Here is a 25394-nt window from a genome sequence, read left to right on the forward strand (position 1 = left end):
TTCAGCTCTAATCCCTGGCAGATTCAGCTTCCTCTTCAGTTCCACTGTTGTGTTTGATTTTACCTGTAGAACAGTCTTTTTAGATTCTTCTGTTAGAATAGATTTTTCACTTGGATTCCATTCGGAAAACAGTTTTTTACTTAGATGTAATGGCAGTTTCTATACCTTCTCAAAGTCCAACTTCGATAGACATTACTGCTCGACGATGGAATGGAGGTATAGCTTACACACACAGCACTCTGAGATGACAAAAACGAATCTTCCAAACACTGTTTCTTGATTAATTGATCGTTATTAAAGTAGCACAAAGCAAAAGAGTAATTCATAACTTTTCGTTCTTATCAACTGTTTCTTCTTCAAACAATACAGTCGAGATCGTGTAGTCGTCACCGTGTGGTCGTGGTCGTTGTTGTGGCTGGCGTGAGTGTGGTAAAAAACTGTATTCTCTCCATCCTCCGAGACTAAAATGACACTCCCCATTACGTATCAAATCACACACACAAACATGCAAAACAGACAGAAACTAGAAATATTAAACATAGCCATAATACAATGAGAGTAATTAATTTAAGCGTAAATGGCTCCTACAGATGCAGTTGAACAAAGTGGACTATGAAGGCATGAGAGAGGAGCTGGCCAAGGTTGACTGGAAAGGGATCCTAGCAGGAATGACGGTGGAACAGCAATGGCAGGAATTTCTAGGCATAATCCGGAAGACGCAGGATCATTTCATTCCAAAGCAGAAGAAAGATTCTAAGGGGAGTAGGAGACAACCATGGCTGACAAGGGAAGTTAGGGATGGAATAAAACTAAAAGAAAAGATGTATAACACAGCAAAGAGCAGCAGGAAGACAGAGAATTGGGAAACTTTCAAAGGACAACAGAAGGTAACAAAACGGGCAATACGGGCTGAAAAGATGAAGTACGAGGGGAAGCTGGCCAAGAATATAAAGAAGGACAGTAAAGCTTCTTCAGATTTGTTAAGAGACAAAGATTAGCAAAGACAAATGTGGGTTGCTAGAAGGCAGACACGGGTGAAATTATTGTAGATAACAAGGAAATGGCAGAAGAGTTGAACAAGTACTTTGGATCTGTCTTCACAAAGGAAGACACAAACAATCTCCCAGATGTACTAGAAGACAGAGGATCTAGGGGGTAGAGGAACTGAAAGAAATTAGAATTAGGTGAGAAATAGTATTGGGTAGACTGATGGGACTGAAGGTTAATAAATCCCCTGGGCCTGATGGTCTGCATCCCAGGGTACTCAGGGAGGTGGCTCTAGAAATAGTGGATGCATTGGTGATCATTTTCCAATGTTCAATAGATTCAGGATCAGTTCCCATGGATTAGAGGATAGCTAATGTTATCCAAGAAAAGAGTGAGAGAGAAAACGGGGAATTACAGACCAGTTAGTCTGACTTGGGTGGTGGGAAAGATGCTGGAGTCAATTATTAAAGAGGTAATAACGGTGCATTTGGATAGCAGTAAAAGGATAAGTCCAAGTCAGTATAGATTTATGAAAGGGAAATCATGCTTGACTAATCTTCTGGATTTTTTGAGGATGTGACAAGTAAAATGGATGAAGGGGAGCCATGGATGTAGTGTATCCAGACTTTCAGAAAATCTTTGACAAGGTCCCACACGTGAGATTGGTGAGCAAAGTTAGAGCACATGGTATTGGGGGTAGAGTGTTAACATGGATAAAGAATTGGTTGGCAGACAAGAAGCAAAGAGTAGGAGTAAACGGGTCCTTTTCAGAATGGCAGGCAGTGGCGAGTGGAGTGCCGCTAGGCTCGGTGTTAGGGCCGTAACTACTCACCATACACATTAATGATTTGGATCAAGGAATTAGAAGCAACACTAGCAAGTTTGCAGATGACGCAAAGCTGGGTGGCAGTGTGAACTGTGAAGAGGATGTTAGGAGGTTGCAGAGTGACCTGGACAGGTTGAGTGAGTGGGCAGATGCGTGGCAGATGCAGTATAATATAGATAAATGTGAGGTTATCCACTTTGGCAGCAAAAACAAGGAGGCAGATTATTATCTCAATGGTGTCAGGTTAGGTAAGGGGGAAGTGCAGCGAGATCTGGGTGTCCTTGTACACCAGTCATTGAAAGTTGGCGTGCAGGTACAGCAGGCATTGAAGAAAGCTAATGGTATGTTGGCCTTCATAACGAGAGGATTTCAGTATAGGAGTAAAGAGGTTCTTCTACAGTTGTTTAGACAATAGACAATAGACAATAGGTGCAGGAGTAGGCCATTCAGCCCTTCGAGCCAGCACCGCCATTCAATGCGATCATGGCTGATCACTCTCAATCAGTACCCCGTTCCTGCCTTCTCCCCATACCCCCTCACTCCGCTATCCTTAAGAGCTCTATCCAGCTCTCTCTTGAAAGCATCCAACGAACTGGCCTCCACTGCCTTCTGAGGCAGAGAATTCCACACCTTCACCACTCTCTGACTGAAAATGTTCTTCCTCATCTCCGTTCGCAATCAGCAGCAATCAGCAGCAAGTAGCAACAAACAGCAGCAAGTAGCCAGCAGCAAGTAGCAGCAATCAGCAGCAAGTAGCAGCAAGCAGTGTTGCTTGGGAAGTATTGTGTGGGGATTGTGTGGGGATAGTAAGGAGTAAGACCTGTGTGATCTCCCGGACAAATTTCGATCGCCTAGCTTGGGGTCGGAGAGGAATTTCCCGGATTTTTTTTCCCCAAATTGGCCTGGGTTTTTTATCCGGTTTTTCGCCTCTCCCAGGAGATTACTCAGTTCTTTTGGATGGGCGGTTGGAGCAGTTGGAGCAGCGGCCGGGCAGTAGGTTTAGTAACCGAGCACGGGGCTTTGTTTGGGGAGTATGAGTGCCAGGGCAGTTTATTGTTCTGGGTGTCGGATGTGGGGAATCTGGGAGTCTGATAGTCTTCCAGACATCCACATCTGCGCCAGGTGCGACGAGATGGGGCTCCTAAGGGACCGTATTAGGAACCTGGAGCGGCAGATTGATGACCTCCGTCTGATCAGGGAGAGTGAGGAGGTTATAGATAGGAGTTACAGAGAGGTGGTCACTCCTAGACCACGGGAGGTAGACAAGTGGGTCACTGTTAGGGGGGGCAAGGAGCAGAGGCAGGGACTAGGGAGTACCCCGGTGGCTGTACCCCTTGGAAATAAGTACTCCTGTTTAAGTACTGTTGGGTGGGACAGCCTACCTGGGGGCAGCGACGGTGCCCGGGCCTCTGGCAAGGAGTCCGGCCCTGTTGCTCAGAAGGGTAGGGAAAGGAAGAGAGCGATAGTAATAGGGGACTCTATATTGAGGGGGTCAGATAGGCATTTCTGTGGACGCAGTCGGGAGACCCGGATGGTGGTTTGCCTCCCTGGTGCCGGTGTCCGGGATGTGTCTGAGCGTGTCCAGGATATCCTGAAAGGGGAGGGAGAGGAGCCAGAGGTCGTGGTACATATAGGTACCAACAATATAGGTAGGATAAGGGAAGAGGTCCTGAAAGGAGAATTTAGGGGGCTAGGAAGAGAGTTAAAAAAAAGGACTTCCAAAGCAATAATCTCAGGCTTACTGCCTGTGCCACGCGATAGTGAGAATAGGAATGGAGTGAGGTGGAGGATAAATACGTGGCTGAGGAACTGGTGCAGGGAGCAGGGTTTCAAGTTTCTGGATCATTGAGACCTCTTCTGGGGAAGTATGACCTGTACAAAAAGGACGGGTTGCATCTGAACCTGAGGGGAACCAATATCCTGGCGGGGAGATTTGCTAAAATAATTGCGGAGACTTTAAACTAGTACGGTTGGGGGGAGGGACTCAAACACAGATAGCTAACAGGCAGTGTGTGAGGCAGGAGGCAGAAAAGGGAAACACTCAGACCCAATATGTAGGAGAGAAAGAAGGGAAAAGAAATAAACTGAGAATAAGAAATGATGGGTCCCTTAAATGTGTATATTTTAATGCTAGGAGCATTGTAAGAAAGGTGGATGAGCTTAGAGCCTGGATTGACATCTAGAAGTATGATGTTGTGGCGATCAGTGAAACATGGTTGCAGGAGGGTTGCGATTGGCAATTAAATATTCCAGGATTTCATTGTTTCAGATGTGATAGAATCGGAGGGGCAAGAGGTGGGGGTGTTGCATTGCTTGTCAGGGAGGATATCACAGCAGTGCTTTGGCAGGACAGACTAGAAGGCTCGATTAGGGAGGCTGTTTGGGTGGAACTCAGAAATGAGAAAGGTTTAGCAACACTTATAGGGGTGTATTATAGACCGCCAAATAGGGAACGAGAATTGGAAGAGCAAATATGTAAGGAGATAGCAGATATTAGTAGTAAGCACAGAGTAGTGATTGTGGGTGATTTCAATTTTCCGTATATAGACTGGGAATCACATTCTGTTAAAGGGCTGGATGGTTTGGAGTTTGTAAAATGTGTGCAGGATAGTTTTTTGCAGCAATACGTAGAGGTGCCTACCAGAGAAGGGGCAGTGTTGGACCTCCTGTTAGGAAATGAGATGGGTCAGGTGACAGAGGTATGTGTTGAGGAGCACTTTGGGTCTAGTGATCACAATGCCATTAGTTTCAATGTCATTATGGAGAAGGTCAAATCTGGACCAAGGGTTGAGATTTTGGATTGGAGAAAGGCTAATTTTGAGGAGATGAGAAAGGATTTTAAAGGAGTGAAATGGAAATTTTTGTTTTATGAAAAGGATATAATAGAGAAATGGAGGATATTTAAAGGTGAAATTTTGAAAGTACAGAGTCTTTATGTCCCTGTTCGGTGGAAAGGAAAGAATAATAATTTGAAAGAGCCGTGGTTTTCCAGGGAAATTGGACACTTGGTTCGGAAAAAGAGGGAGATATACAATAAATATAAGCGGCAGGGAGTAAATGAGGTTCTTGAGGAATATAAAGAATGTAAAAGGAATCTTAAGAAGGAAATTAGAAAAGCGAAAAAAAGATATGAGGCTGCTTTGGCAAGTAATGTAAAAGTAAACCCCAAGGGGTTCTACAGATATGTCAATAGCAAAAGGATAGTGAGGGATAAAATTGGTCCATTAGAGAGTCAGAGTGGACAGCTATGTGATGAGCCGGAAGAAATGGGGGAGATATTAAACAATTTCTTTTCTTCGGTATTTACCGAGGAGAAGGATATTGAATTATGTGAGGTAAGCGAAACAAGTACAGTAGTGATGGAAATTAGGAGGATTAAAGAAGAGGAGGTACGGACACTTTTGAAAAATATAAAAGTGGTTAAGTCTCCAGGTCCTGATAGGATATTCCCTAGGACATTGAGGGAAGTTAGTGCAGAAATAGCAGGGGCTATGACGGAAATATTTCAAACATCATTAGAAACTGGGATGGTGCCGGAAGATTGGCGCATTGCGCATGTTGTGCCTTTGTTTAAAAAAGGTTCTAAAAGTAAACCTAGCAATTATAGACCTATTAGTTTGACGTCTGTGGTGGGAAAATTAATGGAAAAGATACTTAGGGACAATATATATAATTATTTGGATAAACAAGGCCTGATTAGAAACAGTCAACATGGATTTGTGCCTGGAAGGTCATGTTTGACTAATCTTCTTGAATTTTTTGAAGAGGTCACCAGGGAAATTGATAAGGGCAAGGCTGTGGATGTTGTCTATATGGACTTCAGTAAGGCATTTGACAAGGTTCCACATGGAAGGTTGATTAAGAAGGTTAAATCGTTGGGTATTAATAGTGAGGTTGCAAGATGGATTCAACAATGGCTGAATGGGAGATACCAGAGGGTAACGGTTGACAATTGTATGTCAGGTTGGAGGCCAGTGTCTAGTGGAGTACCCCAAGGATCTGTGTTGCGTCCACTGTTGTTTGTCATTTACATTAATGATCTGGATGATGGTGTGGCAAATTGGATTAATAAATATGCAGATGATACTAAGATAGGTGGTGTAGTTGATAGTGAGGTAGATTTTCAAAGTCTACAGAGAGACTTGGGCCTTTTGGAAGGGTGGGCTGAAAGATGGCAGATGGAGTTTAATGCTGATAAGTGTGAGGTGCTGCATTTTGGTAGGACAAATCAAAATAGGACGTACAGGGTAAATGGTAGGGAATTGAGGAATGCAGTGGAACAGAGGGATCTGGGAATAACTGTGCATTGTTCCCTGAAGGTGGAATCTCATGTGGATAGGGTGGTGAAGAAGGCGTTTGGTATGCTTGCCTTTATAAATCAGAGCATCGAGTGTAGAAGTTGGGATGTAATGTTAAAATTGTACAGGGCATTGGTGAGGCTGAATCTGGAGTATGGTGTGCAGTTCTGATCGCCAAATTATAGGAAGGATGTCGACAAAATGGAGAGGGTACAGAGGAGATTTACTAGAATGTTGCCTGGGTTTCAGCACTTAGGCTACAGAGAAAGGTTGAACAGGTTGGGTCTTTATTCTTTGGAGCGTAGAAGGTTGAGGGGGGACTTGATAGAGGTTTTAAAAATTTTGAGAGGGACGGACAGAGTTGACGTGGGTAGGCTTTTCCCTTTGAGAGTGGGGAAGATTCCAACAAGGGGACATAGCTTCAGAATTGAGGGACAAATTCTGTAGCTGTAGTTGTTATATGGTGTTATATGGTTATATAAATGGCCTACCCCTTATTCTTAAACTGTGGCCCCTTGTTCTGGACTCCCCCAACATTGGGAACATGTTTCCTGCCTCTAATGTGTCCAATCCCCTAATTATCTTATATGTTTCAATAAGATTCCCCCCTCATCCTTCTAAATTCCAGTGTATACAAGCCCAATCGCTCCAGCCTTTCAACATACGACAGTCCCGCCATTCCGGGAATTAACCTAGTGAACCTACGCTGCACGCCCTCCATAGCAAGAATATCCTTCCTCAAATTTGGAGACCAAAACTGCACACAGTACTCCAGGTGCGGTCTCACCAGGGCCCGGTACAACTGTAGAAGGACCTCTTTGCTCCTATACTCAACTCCTCTTGTTATGAAGGCCAACATTCCATTGGCTTTCTTCACTGCCTGCTGTACCTGCATGCTTCCTTTCATTGACTGATGCACTAGGACACCCAGATCTCGTTGAACTCCCCCTCCTCCTAACTTGACACCATTCAGATAATAATCTGCCTTTCTATTCTTACTTCCAAAGAATAACCTCACACTTATCTACATTAAACTGCATCTGCCATGTATCCGCCCACTCACACAACCTGTCCAAGTCACCCTGCAGCCTTATTGCATCTTCCTCACAATTCACACTACCCCCCAGCTTAGTATCATCTGAAAATTTGCTAATGGTACTTTTAATCCCTTCGTCTCAGTCATTAATGTATATCGTAAATAGCTGGGGTCCCAGCACCGAACCTTGCGGTACCCCATTGGTCACTGCCTGCCATTCCGAAAGGGACCCATTTATCCCCACTCTTTGCTTTCTGTCTGTCAACCAATTTTCTATCCATGTCAGTACCCTACCCCCAATACCATGTGCCCTAATTTTGCCCACTAATCTCCTATGTGGGACCTTGTCGAAGGCTTTCTGAAAGTCGAGGTACACCACATCCACTGACTCACCCCTGTCAATTTTCCTAGTTACATCCTCAAAAAATTCCAGTAGATTTGTCAAGCATGATTTCCCCTTCGTAAATCCATGCTGACTCGGAATGATCCTGTTACTGCTATCCAAATGCTCAGCAATTTCGTCTTTTATAATTGACTCCAGCATCTTCCCCACCACTGATGTCAGACTAACTGGTCTATAATTACCCGTTTTCTCTCTCCCTCCTTTCTTAAAAAGTGGGATAACATTTGCTATCCTCCAATCCACAGGAACTGATCCTGAATCTATAGAACATTGAAAAATGATCTCCAATGCTTCCACTATTTATAGAGCGAACTCCTTAAGTACCCTGGGATGCAGACCATCAGGCCCTGGGGATTTATCAGCCTTCAGTCCCATCAGTCTACCAAAACCATTTCCTGCCTAATGTGGATTTCCTTCAGTTTGCTCCATCACCCTAGGTTCTCCGGCCCCTAGAACATTTGGGAGATTGTGTGTATCTTCCTCAGTGAAGACAGATCCAAAGTAACGGTTTAACTCGTCTGCCATTTCTTTGTTCCCCACAATAAATTCCCCTGCTTCTGTCTTCAAGGGACCCACATTTGCCTTGACTATTTTTTTCCTCTTCACGTACCTAAAAAAACTTTTGCTATCCTCCTTTATATTATTGGCTAGTTTACCCTCGTACCTCATCTTTTCTCCACGTATTGCCTTTTTAGTTAACTTTTGTTGCTCTTTAAAAGAGTCCCAATCCTCTGTCTTCCCACTCTTCTTTGCTATGTTATACTTCCTCTCCTTAATTTTTATGCTGTCCCTGACTTCCCTTGTCAGCCACAGGTGTCTCTTACTCCCCTTAGAGTCTTTCCACCTCTTTGGAATAAATTGATCCTGCAACCTCTGCATTATTCCCAGGAATACCTGCCATTGCTGTTCTACCGTCTTCCTTGCTAGGGCCTCCTTCCAGTCAATTTTGGCCAGCTCCTGCCTCATGCCTCTGTAATCCCCTTTGCTATACTGTAATACCGACACTTCTGATTTTCCCTTCTGCCTTTCCATTTGCAGAGTAAAACTTATCATGTTGTGATCACTGCCTCCTAATGGCTCCTTTACCTCTAGTCCCCTTATCAGATCAGGATCATTACACAACACTAAATCCAGAATTGCCTTCTCCCTGGTAGGCTCCAGTACAAGCTGTTCTAAGAATCCATCTCGAAGGCACTCTACAAACTCTCTTCCCTGGGGTCCATTTCCAACCTGATTTTCCCAGTCTACCTGCATGTTGAAATCTCCCATAACCACCGTAGCATTACATTTTTGACACGCCAATTTTATCTCCTGATTCAACTTGCACCCTATGTCGAGGCTACTGTTTGGGGGCCTATAGATAACTCCCATTAGGGTCTTTTTACCCTTACAATTCCTCATTTCTATCCATACTGATTCAACATCTCCTGATTCTATGTCACCCCTTGCAAGGGAATGAATATCATTCCTTACCATCAGAGCAACCCCACCCCCTCTGCCCACCTGTCTGTCTTTTCTATACGTTGTGTACCCCTGAATATTCAGTTCCCAGCCCTGGTCCTCTTGTAGCCATGTCTCAGTGATCCCTACAACACCATACTGGCCCATGACTAACTGAGCCTCAAGCTCATCCACTTTATTTTTTATACTACGTGCATTTAAGTACAACACTTTAACTTCTGTATTTACCTCCCCTCTCACATCGGTCACAAATGGCCCTGCCCTTAATTTCTTTTCCCCTCTAGAACTTCTGTTCCCATTCTTCCGAGAGTCTTTTGCAATATCTCCTGTATTCCCTTTTACCTCATCTTCATATTCACAATTTGTTAACCCCTCCCCCCCACTACTTAGTTTAAAGCCACAGGTGTCGCACTAGCAAACCTGCCTGCCAGAATGTTTGTCCCCCTGCTGTTAAGATGCAACCCGTCCCTTTTGTACAAGTCACCCCTAGCCCAGAAGAGATCCCAGTGGTCCAGAAATCTAAATCCGTGCTCTCTGCACCAGCCCCTCAGCCATAAATTCATACCCTCTATCTCTCTGTTCCTGTCCTCATCAGCACGAGGGCCTTCCATCGCCCGCGGGGCCTTCCATCGCCCGGCGCGGTTCGGTCACTGGACTTAACATCGCCGGCGCAGCTCGGCCGCGGGACTTGGCAGTGCCCGGTGCGGCTCGGCCGCGGGGCCTTCCATCGCCCGGTACGGCCGCGGGGCCTTCCATCGCCTGGCGCGGCTCGGCCGTGGGATGGTTCAGCACTCGGTGCGGCTCGACCGCGGGACGGTTCAGCGCTCGGTGCGGCTCGGTCGCGGGGCCTTCCGTCGCACGGCGCGGCTCAGCCGCTGGACTTGGCATCGCCGGCGCGGCTCGGCCGCGGGCCTTAGCAGCGCCCGGTGCGGCTCGGCCGCGGGACCTAACATCGCCCGGCACGGCTCAGCCGCGGGGCCTTCCATCGCCCGGCGCGGCTCGGCCACGGGGCCTTCCATCGCCCGGTATGGCTCGGCCGCGGGACGTTTCAGTGCCCGGTGCAGCTCGGCCGCGGGTTGGTCGCCTCGGTAGGGGTCGTGCTGTCTGTCCATGAGATCCCCTCTCATCTTTCTAAATTCCAGTAAAAACCACCTGAGAAGCTCTAGCTGCACCATCTCCTCAGCCATGCATTCACTTGTCCTAACTTCCCCTTGCTACCTTCACCAGCATGTGGCATTGGGAGTAATGCGGAGATTACTCTCTCTATGGGAGTGCTCAGGGAGGGGTAGCAACTCTGATGGGGGTCATGTCGTGGTGCTTTGAGGGTAGTTTGTCCACCTTTGGCCCCCATCTGGCACCCAGCTCACACCTGTGGCACCAAGAAGCTGTTAGCATGCAGCAGTGACCACACCCTGGAAAACTGCTTCAGCTGACGTGCTAAACCACGCGAGGGTAACTGACGGGTCTCAGACCCTCAGTGAGTTCATGGACTTGCTCAGCCCAGCATGCAAGGTCTGTGCTGGCGGATTGGGTGGAGGAAATCCACTGGGCACTTCCCTCACTGGGCTGCACCCGAACAGGGCTGCACCCTTTTGCAGGGCCTGGTAAGACCACATCTGGAGTATTGTGTACAGTTTTGGTCTCCTAATTTGAGGAAGGACATCCTTGTAATTGAGGCAGTGCAGTGTAGGTTCATGAGATTGATCCCTGGGATGGCGGGACTGTCATATGAGGAAAGATTGGAAAGACTGGGCTTGTATTCACTGGAGTTTAGAAGGATGAGGGGGGATCTTATAGAGACATATAAAATTATAAAAGGACTGGACAAGCTAGATGCAGGAAAAATGTTCCCAAAGTTGGGGGAGTCCAGAACCAGGGACCACAGTCTTAGAATAAAGGGGAGGCCATTTAAAACTGTGGTGAGAAGGAACCTTTTCACCAGAGAATTGTGAATTTGTGGAATTCTCTGCCACAGAGGGCAGTGGAGGCCAAATCACTGGATGGATTTAAGAGAGAATTAGATAGAGCTCTAGGGGCTAGTGGAATCAAGGGGTATGGGGAGAAGGCAGGCACAGGTTACTGATTGTGGATGATCAGCCATGATCACAATGAATGGCGGTGCCGGCTCGAAGGCCCGAATGGCCTCCTCTTGCACCTATTTTCTATGTTTCTCCAATAATGTGCTCTAATTATGCACACTAAACTCTTGTGTGGGTCACGTGTGGCTGCGCCTAATGGCTGGGGATCACTGGCAGTCTGTTTGTCTTTTTTGTTTGTGTGTTGGTGTTGGGATGTTTTTGTTTTTGGCTGTGTATGTGTGGGTGGTGTGGTGGGGGAAACCTTTCTTTTTTTAGGTCTCTTCCTTGGGGCGCGGCTCGGCCGCGGGGCCTTCCATCGCCCGCGGGGCCTTCCATCGTCCGGTGCGGTTCGGTCGCTGGACTTAACATCGCCGGCGCAGCTCGGCCGCGGGACTTGGCAGTGCCTGGTGCGGCTCGGCCGCGGGACGTTTCAGCGCTCGGTGCGGCTCGGCCGCGGGGCCTTCCATCGCCCGCGGGGCCTTCCATCGCCCGGCGCGGTTCGGTCGCTGGACTTAACATCGCCGGCGCAGCTCGGCCGTGGGACTTGGCAGTGCCCGGTGCGGCTCGGCCGCGGGGCCTTCCATCGCCCGGTACGGCCGCGGGGCCTTCCATCGCCCAGCGCGGCTCGGCCGTGGGACGGTTCAGCACTCGGTGCGGCTCGGCAGCGAGACGGTTCAGCGCTCGGTGCGGCTCGGTCGCGGGGCCTTCCGTCGCACGGCGCGGCTCGGCCGCGGGGCCTTCCGTCGCACGGCGCGGCTCAGCCGCTGGACTTGGCATCGCTGGCGCGGCTCGGCCGCGGGCCTTAGCAGCGCCCGGTGCGGCTCGGCCGCGGGACCTAACATCGCCCGGCACGGCTCAGCCGCGGGGCCTTCCATCGCCCGGCGCGGCTCGGCCGCGGGGCCTTCCATCGCCCGGTATGGCTCGGCCGCGGGTCGTTTCAGTGCCCGGTGCAGCTCGGCCGCGGGTTGGTCGCCTCGGTAGGGGTCGTGCTGTCTGTCCATGAGATCCCCTCTCATCTTTCTAAATTCCAGTAAAAACCACCTGAGAAGCTCTAGCTGCACCATCTCCTCAGCCATGCATTCACTTGTCCTAACTTCCCCTTGCTACCTTCACCAGCATGTGGCATTGGGAGTAATGCGGAGATTACTCTCTCTGTGGGAGTGCTCAGGGAGGGGTAGCAACTCTGATGGGGGTCATGTCGTGGTGCTTTGAGGGTAGTTTGTCCACCTTTGGCCCCCATCTGGCACCCAGCTCACACCTGTGGCTCCAAGAAGCTGTTAGCATGCAGCAGTGACCACACCCTGGAAAACTGCTTCAGCTGACGTGCTAAACCACGCGAGGGTAACTGACGGGTCTCAGACCCTCAGTGAGTTCATGGACTTGCTCCCCTCACCCTCACCCTTCCCTCACCCTCACTCTCCCCTCACCTTCCCACCCTCACCCTCGCCTTCCCCTCACCCCCCAACCTCCCCCTGATCTCACTCACGGAACAGGAGGCAGCGCGTTGTGTTTGTCAGCCATGGGATGGACGTCTCCAGCAGCAGAGAGCCCGACACCAGTAGGTTCATTGATCAAGATGCAATGTTCACACTTGCCTTCTGTTTACAGTTTAAAGAGCGTTGCGCGGTTTCATTCAATGGAGCTGGGAAATAAATGATATTTTAAATAGTTCAATAGTGCTTTATTTGTCACCTATACAACTGCGTAATGAAATTCATTTTGTTTCTGTTACACATGTGGTCATCTTGCGACCTCCTTGTACTGGAGCAGTTCCCCCAAACCAACGTCCCTCCCCTCTCTTCCCTCCCCCTCTCCTCTCCTCCCCCTCCCCACCCCTCCACCCTACCCCTCTCCACCCACTACTCCCCTTCCCCCCCTCCCCCGCTCTCTCCTCTCCTCCCCTCTCCTCGCCATCCAGATGGCCCGGGGACACGTCCTGCAACTGACCTTGATGGCGCTGGAGGCATTACCCCGGTTCACCCTCCTACCAGCCCTCAATCTCCAGCTCTCTCCCGGTTACTCCGTCTACCGAGCCTTGGTGTGAGGTTCCACCGACCGTCAGACCCGGGCGGGTTCCCGGTGCCACCGGAGACGGTGGTGGGAGAGGCGGGCCTGCTTGCCGGGAACGCCCCGGCCCGCCGCTTATTTAATTTGGCCGCAGCTAAGAAATGTATTGTATTTCATACAAACTGTAAAATAATAAATATTGCTTGGTATTAATTCACACGTTCATAATTAGCTTGATTAGAGTCGTACAACATGCCGCTTCTGCTTGGTCTAACTTGGCCGATGCGCTCTCCCGGTTGCCAAACATTTTAATTCCCATTCCCACTCTGACCCATTTGTGTCCTGGGCCTCTCCACTGTCACAGTGAGGCCACACGCAAACCTAGGGGGATAGCACCTCATATTGGCAGCTTGCTACCCAGCTGTATGAATATTCATCTCTCCGTTTTCAAGTAACTCCTGCATTATTTCCACCCCCCCCGCACTCCTCCCCCCCTGTCTTACTTCCCCCCCCCCGCCGCCGTACTTCCCCTCCCCCCCCCGTACTCCCCCTCCCCCCCGTACTTCCCCTCCCCCCCCCGTACTCCCCCTCCCCGCCGTACTTCCCCTTCCCCCCGTACACCCCCTCCCCCCCGTACACCCCCTCCCCCCCCGTACACCCCCTCCCCCTCCATCCCCGCCGTACTTCCCCTCCCCTCCCGTACTCCCCCTCCCCCCCCCCGTACACCCTCTCCCCCACCCTGGTCATCCTACCAGTTCCACTGTTTGCTTCCATGTAACCCTGTCGTTAGTCCGTCTTCTCCAGCCAGCAATGGGCCATTATGGACTCCACCCTCCCTGAGCTCATCTGTTGCGGCCCTGTTTAGTTCTGGCCTTCTCTATCTTGTAGTCTGGAGAAGGATTCTGACCCGAAATGTCACCTATTCCTTTTCTCCAGAGATGCTGCCTGACCCAAAGAGTTATTCCAGCATTATGTGTCTATCTTTGATACAAACCAACATCTGCAGTTCCTTCCTTCACACATCTGCAATGCTGGTTAGCATTGTGAATTATCTCCACCTTCGTATATGAGATTATTGCAAAAGTATCTAGAAATGTGGTTACAATTGTATAGAACGGTTATGGTCACCTTGTTTAAGAAAGGAGATTGGAGTTTTGGAAGTGGTTTAAATCAAATTACAAAGTTAATTCCTAGAATAAGATACTTGTATCACAAAAGGAATCAGATTGTTCTATGGAATAATCTGTACTGTTCTATGAAAGGTTAAAGAAGTTTGATCTCCTTCTATATATCCACCACCTTCTGAGTGACAAGGTAGCCCCACAATATCCTATTAAACCTTGCCCCTCTAACCATGAACTGATATCCTGTAGATCTTGATTCCCCTCCGCTGGGTAAAAGACTACATTCACCCTATCTATTCCCCTCATGATTTTGACACGTCTATAATATGACGATCCAATTACGAGGATGTTGTCAGGACTTGGGTGTGTGAGCGATGGGGAGAGGTTATGAGGGAGCTCCCAGTGAGCACTGCACAGCCGTGCTGGAGCCGACCCGGCCACTGGCGTGGAGCCGATCAAGACAGGACTCGGCCGGTGGACACCGCGAACAAGGACGAGCCCGGCGGCCGAGCGAGGAAGGATATCTGTGAGAGTGGAGGGGTGTCGGAGAGCCGTCGCCTGCTTGAGTGCCTGCGGTCGGTCGGTCGAGGATGGGCCGCGTCAGCCCCGGCAGTCGGTGAATGCCGGAGGTCAGTCAAAGACCCGCCGCCGAGAACAGAGCAGGACCCGGCATTGGAGGGGGTATTGCCTGTAACAAAGAGGGTCCCAGCATTAGGGAGGGACTGCCTGTAACAGAGGGTCCCAGCATTAGGGGGGAGCTGCCTGCAACAGAGGGTCCCAGCATTAGGGGGTATTGCCTGTAACAAAGAGGGTCCCAGCATTAGGGGGGAGCTGCCTGTAACAGAGGGTCCCAGCATTAGGGGGGAGCTGCCCGTAACAGAGGGTCCCAGCATTAGGGAGGGACTGCCTGTAACAGAGGGTCCCAGCATTAGGGGGGAGCTGCCTGTACAAAGAGGGTCCCGGCATTAGGAGGGAGCTGCCTGTAAAAAGGGGGGGGATCACTGATTATAAACAGATGAATGAGTTTCCATGCTGTGTGACTCTGTACGACCTCAGCCTCCTGCAACCCAAGGAATAAAGTCCTAGCCTGTCCAACCTACTCCTGTAAATCTGGCGCTCGTGTCCCAGAGTGTTACAGCAGGGAAACTGACCATTCGGCCCAACATGACCACAAATTGACTCCTCAGATTCTCGTTAAATCTTTTCCACTTCACCTTAAACCTATGTCCTCTAGTCCTCGATTCACCTATTCTGGACAAGAGTGTGCATCTACTCGATCTAACCCTTTCATGATTTTATACACCTCTATAAGATCATCCCAAATTCCTGTGCTCCAAGGAAGAGTCCCAGCCTACTCAACCTCTCCCTTTAGCTCAGACCCTCGAGTCCTGGCATCATCCTCATAAATGCTCTGTACATTTTCCAGCTTGACAACATCTTTCCTATAACGTGACCAGAACTGAACACAATACGCTAAATGTGGCCTCACCAACGTCTTATATAAGCTGCTAAGGAAGATGAGAGTGGCAATAAAGTGGGCTTTATCTGGTTGGCTGCCAGTGACTAGTGGAGTTCCGCAGGGGTCGGTGATGGGGCCGCTACTCTTCACGTTGTATATAAATGATTTAGACGAGGGGATTGAAGGCTTTGTGGCCAATTTTGTGGATGATACGAAAATAGGAGGGGCAGGTAGTGTAGAGAAAGCAGGGACTCTGCAGAAGGACTTGGACAGGTTGGGAGAGTGGGCAGAGAAGTGGCAGATGGAATATAGTGCAGAAAAGTGTGGAGATATGCATTTTGGTAGAAGGAATAAAGGCGTAGACTATTTTCAAAATGGGGAGCGAATCCTGAAATCGGAGGTGCAAAGGGACTTGGGAGCTGGTGCAGGATTCCCCAAAAGTTAATCTGCAAATCAAATCGGAAGAACTTTTTCAGTCAGAGAGTGGTGAAGGTGTGGAATTCTCTGCCTCAGAAGGCAGTGGAGGCCAGTTCGTTGGATGCTTTCAAGAGAGAGCTGGATTGAGCTCTTAAGGATAGCGGAGTGAGGGGGTATGGGGAGAAGGGAGGAACGGGGTACTGATTGAGAGTGATCAGCCATGATCGCATTGAATGGCGGTGCTGGCTCGAAGGGCTGATTGGCCTACTCCTGCACCTATTGTCTATTGTCTAAAGAAAGCAAACGCAATATTAGAATTTATTTCGAGACGGGTAAAATACAAAAACAGGGATGTGATGCTGAGGCTGTATAAGGCTCTGGTCAGGCAGCATTTGGAATATTATGAGCAATTTTGGACACCATATCTGACGAAGGTTGTGCTGGCTCTGGAGAGGGTCCAGAGGAGGTTTACAAGAATGATCCCAGGAATGAGAGGATGAACATATGATAGTGTTTGACGACACTGGGCCTGTACTCACTGGAGTTTAGAAAATGAGAGGGGACCTTATTGAAACATCCAGAATAGTGAAAGGCCTGGATCGAGTGGATGTGGAGAGAATGTTTCCACTAGTGGAAAGGTCTAGGACTAGAGGTCATAGCCTCAGAATTAAAGGACATTATTTTAGGAAGGAGATAGAAGGAATTTCTTTAGTCAGAGGGTGGTGAAATTCTTTGTCACAGAAGGCTATGGAGGCCAAGTCAGTGGATATTTTTACGGTAGAGATGGATAGATTATTGATTAGTACGAGTGTCAGAGGTGATGGGGAGAAGGCCAGTCAGAAAAGGTCGGGAACAGAGCAAGGAAGACCGTTGGCTGAGAGCAAAGTAAGTGTTAATTGCTGTGTGTAAAGGCAGTTTAAAAAGAGCGCCAAGAGGCCGTTTGTAGTCAGTCAGAAAAGCGCATAACTCCAAGCTTGTCAGGAAGGCAGTATAGAAGTGAGTACCTGGATTGGTTGATTAATTAAAGTAGAGGTTTGGTAAATTGGCCAATTAAGTAATTTAGTGACTGATATAAGCAAGACTTGCACAAGAGGTGCAGCCTAGTTGAGGGAAGTGCCCTGTGAGAAAAGTGCGAGGAGGCTGAGGCGAGGAGGCGAGGAGGCTGAGGAGGCTGAGGAGGCTGAGGAGGCTGAGGAGGCTGAGGTGGCTGAGGTGGCTGAGGTGGCTGAGGAGGCTGAGGTGGCTGAGGTGGCTGAGGTGGCTGAGGTGGCTGAGGTGAGGAGGCTACGCTTGTTTTTGCGCCTGAATTGTTTTTGACTTCACTGAAGTAAAGGCGGACAAGTTGGTGCAGTGTGTTTCCTGCAGGATGTGGGAAGGTAGGGACACCGCTGGAGCTCTGGGAGCTACACCTGCAAGAACTGTGTCCAGGTGTAGCTCCTGAATGGACGTGTGGTGGAGTTGGAAAGGCAGCTGGATGACCTCAGGGCCATCCGGGAATGCGAGAGTTTCCTGGACAGGATCTACTGTGAGGCTGTCACGCCAAGGGTCCAGGTCGAGTGAAGGTGGGAGACTGTTTCAGGGGGGAGTGAACGTAGACTACAGGAGACCCCGGGGGCTGTGCCTATTGCAAACAGGTACACCCTCTTGGGAACTGTTGGGGCAGAAGACGCTTCCAGTCCAAGCGGCGGACGTGTTGGCAGATCTAACCCAGGCAAGGAAACTCGACCGGGGAGACCGAAGTCAGGAAGAGCCATAGTAGTCGGTGACTCCATTGTCCGAGGTACGGACAGTAGATTCTGTGGCGACAGGCGGGACTCAAGGATGGTCTGTTGCCTCCCTGGTGCCAGGGTTCAAGACATCACGGGGCGGCTTCAGAACATCCTAGCGAGGGAAGGCGATCAACCGGAAGTAGTTGTGCATGTGGGCACGAATGACGTAGGGAGGAAGAGGAAGGAGATACTGCAAAGTGAGTTTAGAGAATTAGGAAGAAGTCTGAGAAGTAGGACGTCGAAGGTGGTTGTCTCTGGACTGCTACCTGTACCTTGTGCTGGAGAGGGCAGGAATAGAGAGATGTAATGCTACGGTGGTTATGGGAGATTTCAACATGCAGGTAGACTGGGAAAATCAGGTTGGTAATGGACCCCAGGAAAGAGAGTTTGTGGAGTGTCTCCGAGATGGATTCTTAGAACAGCTTGTACTGGAGTCTACTAGGGAGAAGGCAATTCTGGATTTAGTGTTATGTAATGAATCTGATCTGATGTGGGGACTCGAGGTAAAAGAGCCATTAGGAGGCAGTGATCACAATATGATAAGTTTTACTCTACAAATTGAGAGGGAGAAGGGAAAATCGGAAGTGTCAGTATTACAGTATAGCAAAGGGGATTACAGAGGCAGGAGCTGACCAGAATTGACTGGAAGGAGGCCCTCGCAGGGAAAACGGTGGAACAGCAATGGCTGGTATTCCAGGGAATAATGCAGAAGTTGCAGGATCAATTTATCCCAAAGAGGAGGAAAGATTCCAAGGGGAGTAAGAGGCACCCGTGGCTGACAAGGGAAGTCAAGGACAGCATAAAAATAAAAGAGCAGAAGTACAACAAAGCAAAGAAGAGTGGGAAGCCAGAGGATTGGGACTCTTTTAAAGAGCGATCCGATCCTCTCCCAGATGTCCTGACCCACTAGCGACACAGCTGCACCAGTGTCCACCTGGAACTGTAGATCAACGTTCGAGACCTGCAGCGAAATCCTCGGCTTGTTGGTGATTGTGGACACACCGAACACTTCAATAGAAATGGTCTCCGCGATTTGGTCGACTGTGTTTTGTGCTTTCTTGCCCTTTCTCCCCTTTCCTACGGATTGACACACTGCCTGGAGATGACCTTTTCGGTTACAGGCGTAACAAACGGACTGGATATACGGGCACTCACGGTGATGATGAGCAGTCGAGCCGCACCGGTAGCAGGGATTCGATCCTTCCTCCACAGGGGGGCGGCTCTTCTGAAACTGTCCCTTCTTCTCCGGATTTGCTCTGGGTCGATCAAATGGTTTCTGGCGTTGCGGACAAGTCTGACAAACTGTATGCACGCGTTGCAGAGAAGTCTGACGACCTGTATGCACCTCTTGAGGGAGCTTCGAAGTTGTATCGCCGGCCATTTTGTGCAGTTCTTTACTTAGCACCTCGGCCATCTTAGCACACTGCAGCACATTCTTCAATAAGGCGTCCGATTCCTTGAGAATCACCTGCTGGATGAATGCGTGCCTGCAGCCCATTACCAGTCTATCCCGCAACGCATTGTCTTGGCACTTTTCGCAGCATTGAGCTTTAAAATCACATGCCTTTGCCTTGGTGCGAAGTTCGGCAAGAAATTCGGTGATAGATTGCCCTTCCTGTTGCACCGTCCGGTAGAAATCGAGGCGAGCTGCGAGGAAATTTCGACTTTCTTCGTAATACAGCTGCAAAGCCGTTGTAAGTTCAGCATATGAAACTTCAGTTACTTCTTCTGTAAGTAAATTTTGAAGTAGTTCAAACGTTTCTGGAAACAGAACACAAGAGAGCCTTCTTTCTCAGGTCAGATATAATTGCCATACTTTCAAAATAAAACTCAGCGTGCATTAAATACGACGACTACCTTTCACACTCGGGATCGAAACGATCGAATTGCCGAGACATGTTTTTTTTTAAATCAAAAAATAGGCTCTTTTCTGGGTCTTTGTACACAATCCTCTCACTCCTGCCACCACTTTCGTGTTCTTGTTCTATGTCTGTATGAAACTTGAGCGTCTTCAAGGTACAACAGAAGTCTTTATTACAGTAACTCAATGCTGGCAGCAAGACAACTAAAATGGCTGCAACCACACAGTTTGACTGCACACTCCACACTGTGTACAGCCAAGATAACTATGTACAAAACATCTCCCTTTGTCCTGTGCAGCGCCACCTGCTGCACAGGAGGAGCAACGGGTCCTCCCACCTCACACAGTCCATCAAACATCACAATTGGTATATTAGACACAGATGGAGACAGGTACAATATATGGCAGACGTTTTTTGGAAATGGTGGACACAAGAATATTTGCCTCTAATTCAAGAATGTCAACGATGGTTGAGAGTAAGAAGAACTTTTATTCCAGGTGATATTGTTTTGGTGGTTGATTCTACTGCACCACCAGGTTCTTGGTTGATGGGCAGGATACTGGAGCTCATGCCAGACCTTAAAGGTTTTGTGCGTACTGTACGACTTCAGACTAAGGACAACATCTTGGTAAGAACGATAACCAAGATATGTCTGCTTCTAGAAGGTGAAGGAGCAGATGGAAGAAGTTTGAATGCCAACATATAATGCATATTACTTTTACATAGAAGTATAGAAACATAGAAAATAAGTGCAGGAGGAGGCCATTCGGCCCTTTGAGCCAGCACCGCCAATCATTGTGATCATGGCTGATCATCCACAATCAGTAACCTGAGCCCAACTTCTCCCCATATCCCTTGATTCCACTAGCCCCCAGAGTTCTATCTAACTCTCTCTTAAATTCATCCAGTGATTTGGCCTCCACTTCCCTCTGTGGCAGAAAATTCCACAGATTCAAAACTCTGTTGTTTTTGATATATGTTAAGCTTTTATAGCTGCTTTTAATATCTGTTGGTAATTGCTTCGTTATATACGTAGAACAATTAGGAGCCGATGTGTAGGAGCCATTTACGCTTAAATTAGTTACTGTCATTATATTATGGCTATGTTTAATATTTCTACTTTCTGTCTTTTTTGGCATGTTTGTGGGTGTGATTTGATGCGTAATGGGGAATGTCTACATCTGAGGAGGCTAGCATAGAGCTTCGTCAGTTTAGTCACGGAAGATGAAGAGAATACAGTTTTTTACCACAATAGACAATAGGTGCAGAAGGAGGCCATTCGGACCTTCAAGCCAGCACCGCCATTCAATGTGATCATGGCTGATCATCCACAATCAGTACCCGTTCCTGCCTCTCCCCATACCCCCTGACTCCGCTATCATTAAAAGACTATCACAATCACGACCACGACCGCACGATGACGACTACACGATCTCAAGAAGAAACAGTTAATAAGAACGAAAAGTTATGAATTACTCTCGATTTGTGCTACTTTAATAAAGATCAATTAATCAAGAAACAGCGTTTGGAAGATTCATTTTTGTTATCTCAGAGTGTGGTGTCCACCACATCCATGAGCAGTAATGGCTATCGAAGTTGGACTTTGAGAAGGTATAGAAACTGCCATTACACACACAGTGGGTGTACGGAACAAGCTTCCAGAGGAGGTCATTGAGGCAGGTACTAGAATGACACATACGGCATTCCCAGGAAAGGTTTAGAGGGAGATGGGCCAAACGCAGGCAGCTGGGGTAGTTCTGATGGGGCATGTCTAAGGAGTTGGGCTGAAGGGCCTGTTTCTCTGCTGTGACTGTGATTCTACCTGGGTTTGCATCATCTCCGTCACAATGTCCCTTTAACAATTGATAGCTTATCTCAGTTTTAGCCAATGAAGGGTTGCATCAGAGGTATGCTAGCAATGCTGGTTACCAGTGAGACCAGAGTGTTGTGGACATTTCTCCCAGTGCTGACAGTCAGAGTCTGATCTCATCTCACACTGGGACCATGGAGCTGTCTCAGCTGCTCTCCTCCCTCCTCTCCCTCGCCTCCCACCCCCTCTGGCCCCTCGTCTGCCTTCTCCTCTTCCTGGTGCTCAGGTCCCAGAGGAGAGGGCGTTGGCGGAGAGCAGATTGTCCCGTGGATCTGAGCGGCAAGTCAGCCATCGTCACAGGAGCCAACGCAGGTAGGGGGAGCGAGGAGAAGGTGGGGGTACAAGGCTGGGCTCAAACACACACCCTGGTACTGTGTGCATTGATCACAGAGGTGGCCCATCAGCAGCTCTGTAGGACGTTGGCACGACAGCGTTAGTGGTGCAGCGTGCAGCTCTGGTTGCCCCTGTGCAGGGAGGCTGGCAGTAAGTTGGAAAGGGTGCAGGAGAGATTCACCACGATGTGATTAGGGTCGGCACAGTAACGCAGCAGTAGAGCTGCTGCCATACAGCGCCAGAGACCCCGCTGCAATCCTGACCACGGATGCTGTCTGTACAGAGTTTGCACATATTACCTGTGATCATGTGGGTTTCCTCCCACACTCCAATGATATGCATGTTTGTAGGTTAATTAGCTTCGGTAAAACTGCAGTATTGTCCCTAGTGTGTAGGATAGTGCTAGTTTACGGGATGATCGCTGGCCAGCACGGACTCGGTGGGCCGAAGTGCCTGTTTCTGAATGTCTAAAGTGTGTGTAGTCACCTGGGCTTGCAGGCTTGCGTTACAATATGGAGTGCAAGCTGGAGTTCTCTGCTGAGCGACGTGGGCCAAACGCGGGCAGGTGGGACTAGTGTAGATGGGGCATGTTGGTCGGTGTGGGCAGGTGGGACTAGTGTAGATGGGGCATGTTGGTCGGTGTGGGCAGGTGGGACTAGTGTAGATGGGGCATGTTGGTCGGTGTGGGCAGGTGGGACAAGTGTAGATAGGGCATGTTGGTTTGGGTGGGTGGGACTAGTGTAGATGAGACATGTTGGTCGGTGTGGGTGGGTGGGACTAGTGTAGATGGGGCGTGTTGGTCAGTGTGGGCAGGTGGGACTATAGCTGGGACATGTTGGCCGGTGTGGGCAGGTGGGACTCGAGTAGATGGGGCATGTTGGCCGGTGTGGGCGAGTTGGGCCTGTTTTCATGCTGTAAGACTATGACTCTCCACTGAGGACGCACAGAGTTCCTCCAGCACATTGTGATTTGCTCATGTTTCCAGCATCTGCAGTTCCTTCTGTCTCCATATTTGAATCAGATCCGACTTAGAATGTGGGAATGTTTTGTGAATTTGGGTTCTTTGTGAAGCTTGGCAGCTTTGCACTTACATCAGAGAGAGAACAGAAAATGAATTCACCACAACTGATGAACCAGGTGAGAGAGCGAGAGTGAGATGGAGGGAGTGAGAGGAGGAAGAGAGGGGAGTGGGAGAGAGATGGAGGGAGAGAAAGGGGAGTGGGAGATAAAGGGAGAGAGAGGGGAGATGGAGAGAGAACAGGAGCGGGGGGAGAGAGAGAGAATGCTGCTGGCTAATTAAGTACGAAAGAGTATTGGTATTGGTTTATTTTTGTCACATGTATCAAGATAACAGCAAAAGGATTTGCTTGTGTGCTGTCCAGTTAAGACATGTTCTCCACAAATATAATTAGGTCATAAGCAGGTTGTGCAAATGGAGAAATACCAGAATGCAGAATATGGTCAGAATGACACTGCACAGAACCAGGCCCTTCCACCCAGCTCTTCCATGCTGACCCACATGGCCCATCCTTGCGTCTTCCATTTGTCTGTGTTTGGACCATTGCCCTGTAAACATCCCACACCCACATACCCGTCTTAGTGTCATTTAAATGTTGTTATAGTCCCTGCCTCAACTACCTCTGGCAACTCGTTCCATACACCCACCACCCTCTGTGCGCAAAAGCTACCTCTCAGTTTCCATCAAATCTATCCCCTCTGAAACCTATGTCCTTTGATTCTTGATTCCCCTACTCTGGGTAAAAGGCCATCTATTCCTCTCATGATTTTTTGCACCTCTGCAAGATCACAAGATCAACCCTCATCCTCCTGCGCTCCAAGGTTTTATCTGTAAAGTCTAGAGAATAGCATTGCAGCATGCCCACCCTCTCCCTGGAGCTCAGGCCCTCGGGGGGGATTTGAGAGCAGGAACCCCTTGGTTTGGGAGCCTCTGATGCTGTCCCTTTAAGAGTCAACTCATCCTGGATTATAGCCAACTCTGGCTGCTGACAGTCAGAGTCTGATCTCGTCCCACACTGGAACCATGGAGCTGTCTCAGCTGCTCTCCCCACTCCTCTCCCTCGCCTCCCACCCCCTCTGGCCCCTCGTCTGCCTGCTCCTCTTCCTGGTGCTCAGGTCCCAGAGGAGAGGGCGTTGGCGGCCAGCAGATTGTCCCGTGGATCTGAGTGGCAAAACGGCCATCGTCACAGGAGCAAACACAGGTAGGGGCGGCGGGGAGAAGGTGGGAGTACAAGGCTGGGCTCAAACATACACCCTGGCACTGTGTGCATTGATCACAGGGGTGGCCCATCAGCAGCTCTGTGTTTGGGGTGCAGCGTGCAGTTCTGGTCGCCCCTGTACAGGCATTAGGTTGGAAAGGGTGCAGGAGAGATTCACCACAATGTCGGCACAGTAACGTGGTGGTAGAGCTGCTGCCTTACAGCGCCAGAGACCCTGATGTCAAGTTACAAAATTGTCCCTGGTGTGTAGGATAGTGCTAGTGTATTGAGTGATTGCTGGTCATCATGGGCTCAGTGGGCCGAAGGGCCTGTTTCCAGGCTGAATGTGTAAAGTATGTGTAACGTTACCTGGGCTTGCAGGCTTGTGTTAGAATGTGGAGTGCAGGATGAGTTCTCAGCTCCGGAGCGTAACAGTCCAGGGACAAAGTCCAATGTCCGCAATGGGGAAGAGGTGACCCAGCCAGTACACAGCTGCTTTAAATGTCCACCTGTCATCTGTCCCCTCCACTCACTCTCTCACTCGAGAGGACATCTCTAGACCTCCCCGCCTATGTCCCCTCAAAATCTGGAGTGGTGCACAAAGTGCTGGAGGAATTGGTGAACGAGTGACACCATCAAAGTGCTGTTCCCTGGGTTTGTGGGCTTGAGCTGCAGGGAGAGGTTGCATAGGCTGGCACTTTGTTCTTTGGAGCAGGGGAGGCTGAGGGGTGACATTGAGGTGTACAAGATCATGAGGGACATGGATAAAGTGAACACTCACAGTCTCTTCCCCAGGGTAGAGGATTCTAATACTAGAGGGCACAGGCTTAACGTGAGAGGGAAGAAATTTAAAAGGGAACTCAGGGATAACCTTTTCACTCAGGGGGTGGTCCGTGTAGATCCATGTCTGGTTTTACTGTTGTGCATCCGGTCCAGAATCCAAGCCGGGTTTTGTACTGCGTTATCCTGGTGTTAGTTAAGAGGGGAGTTGAGTATAGGAGCAAAGAGGTCCTTCTGCAGTTGTACAGGGCCCTAGTGAGACCGCACCTGGAGTACTGTGTGTAGTTTTGGTCTCCAAATTTGAGGAAGGATAGTCTTGCTATTGAGGGCGTGCAGCGTAGGTTTACTAGGTTAATTTCCGGAATGGTGGGACTGTCATATGTTGAAAGACTGGAGCCACTAGGCTTGTACACACTGGAATTTAGAAGGATGAGAAGGGATCTTATCGAAACGTATATGATTATTAAG

The 25394-nt window shown here is 49.2% G+C and overlaps 1 long non-coding RNA gene across 1 annotated transcript; it reads right to left on the reverse strand.

Annotated features, from left to right (window-relative positions):
- Window positions 1-21: 21 nt before the first annotated feature.
- On the reverse strand, window positions 22-24637 carry LOC144591013 (uncharacterized). Its single transcript, XR_013546660.1, has 3 exons — window positions 24516-24637; window positions 12576-12731; window positions 22-461 (listed from the first exon to the last, which is right to left on the reverse strand). It is a non-coding gene; the product is annotated as an uncharacterized LOC144591013 (long non-coding RNA).
- Between the last annotated feature and the right edge of the window lie 757 nt (window positions 24638-25394).

This window comes from Rhinoraja longicauda, unplaced genomic scaffold, assembly GCF_053455715.1.
Source record: "Rhinoraja longicauda isolate Sanriku21f unplaced genomic scaffold, sRhiLon1.1 Scf000477, whole genome shotgun sequence".
In the NCBI taxonomy this organism is placed as follows: Eukaryota; Metazoa; Chordata; class Chondrichthyes; order Rajiformes; family Arhynchobatidae; genus Rhinoraja; species Rhinoraja longicauda.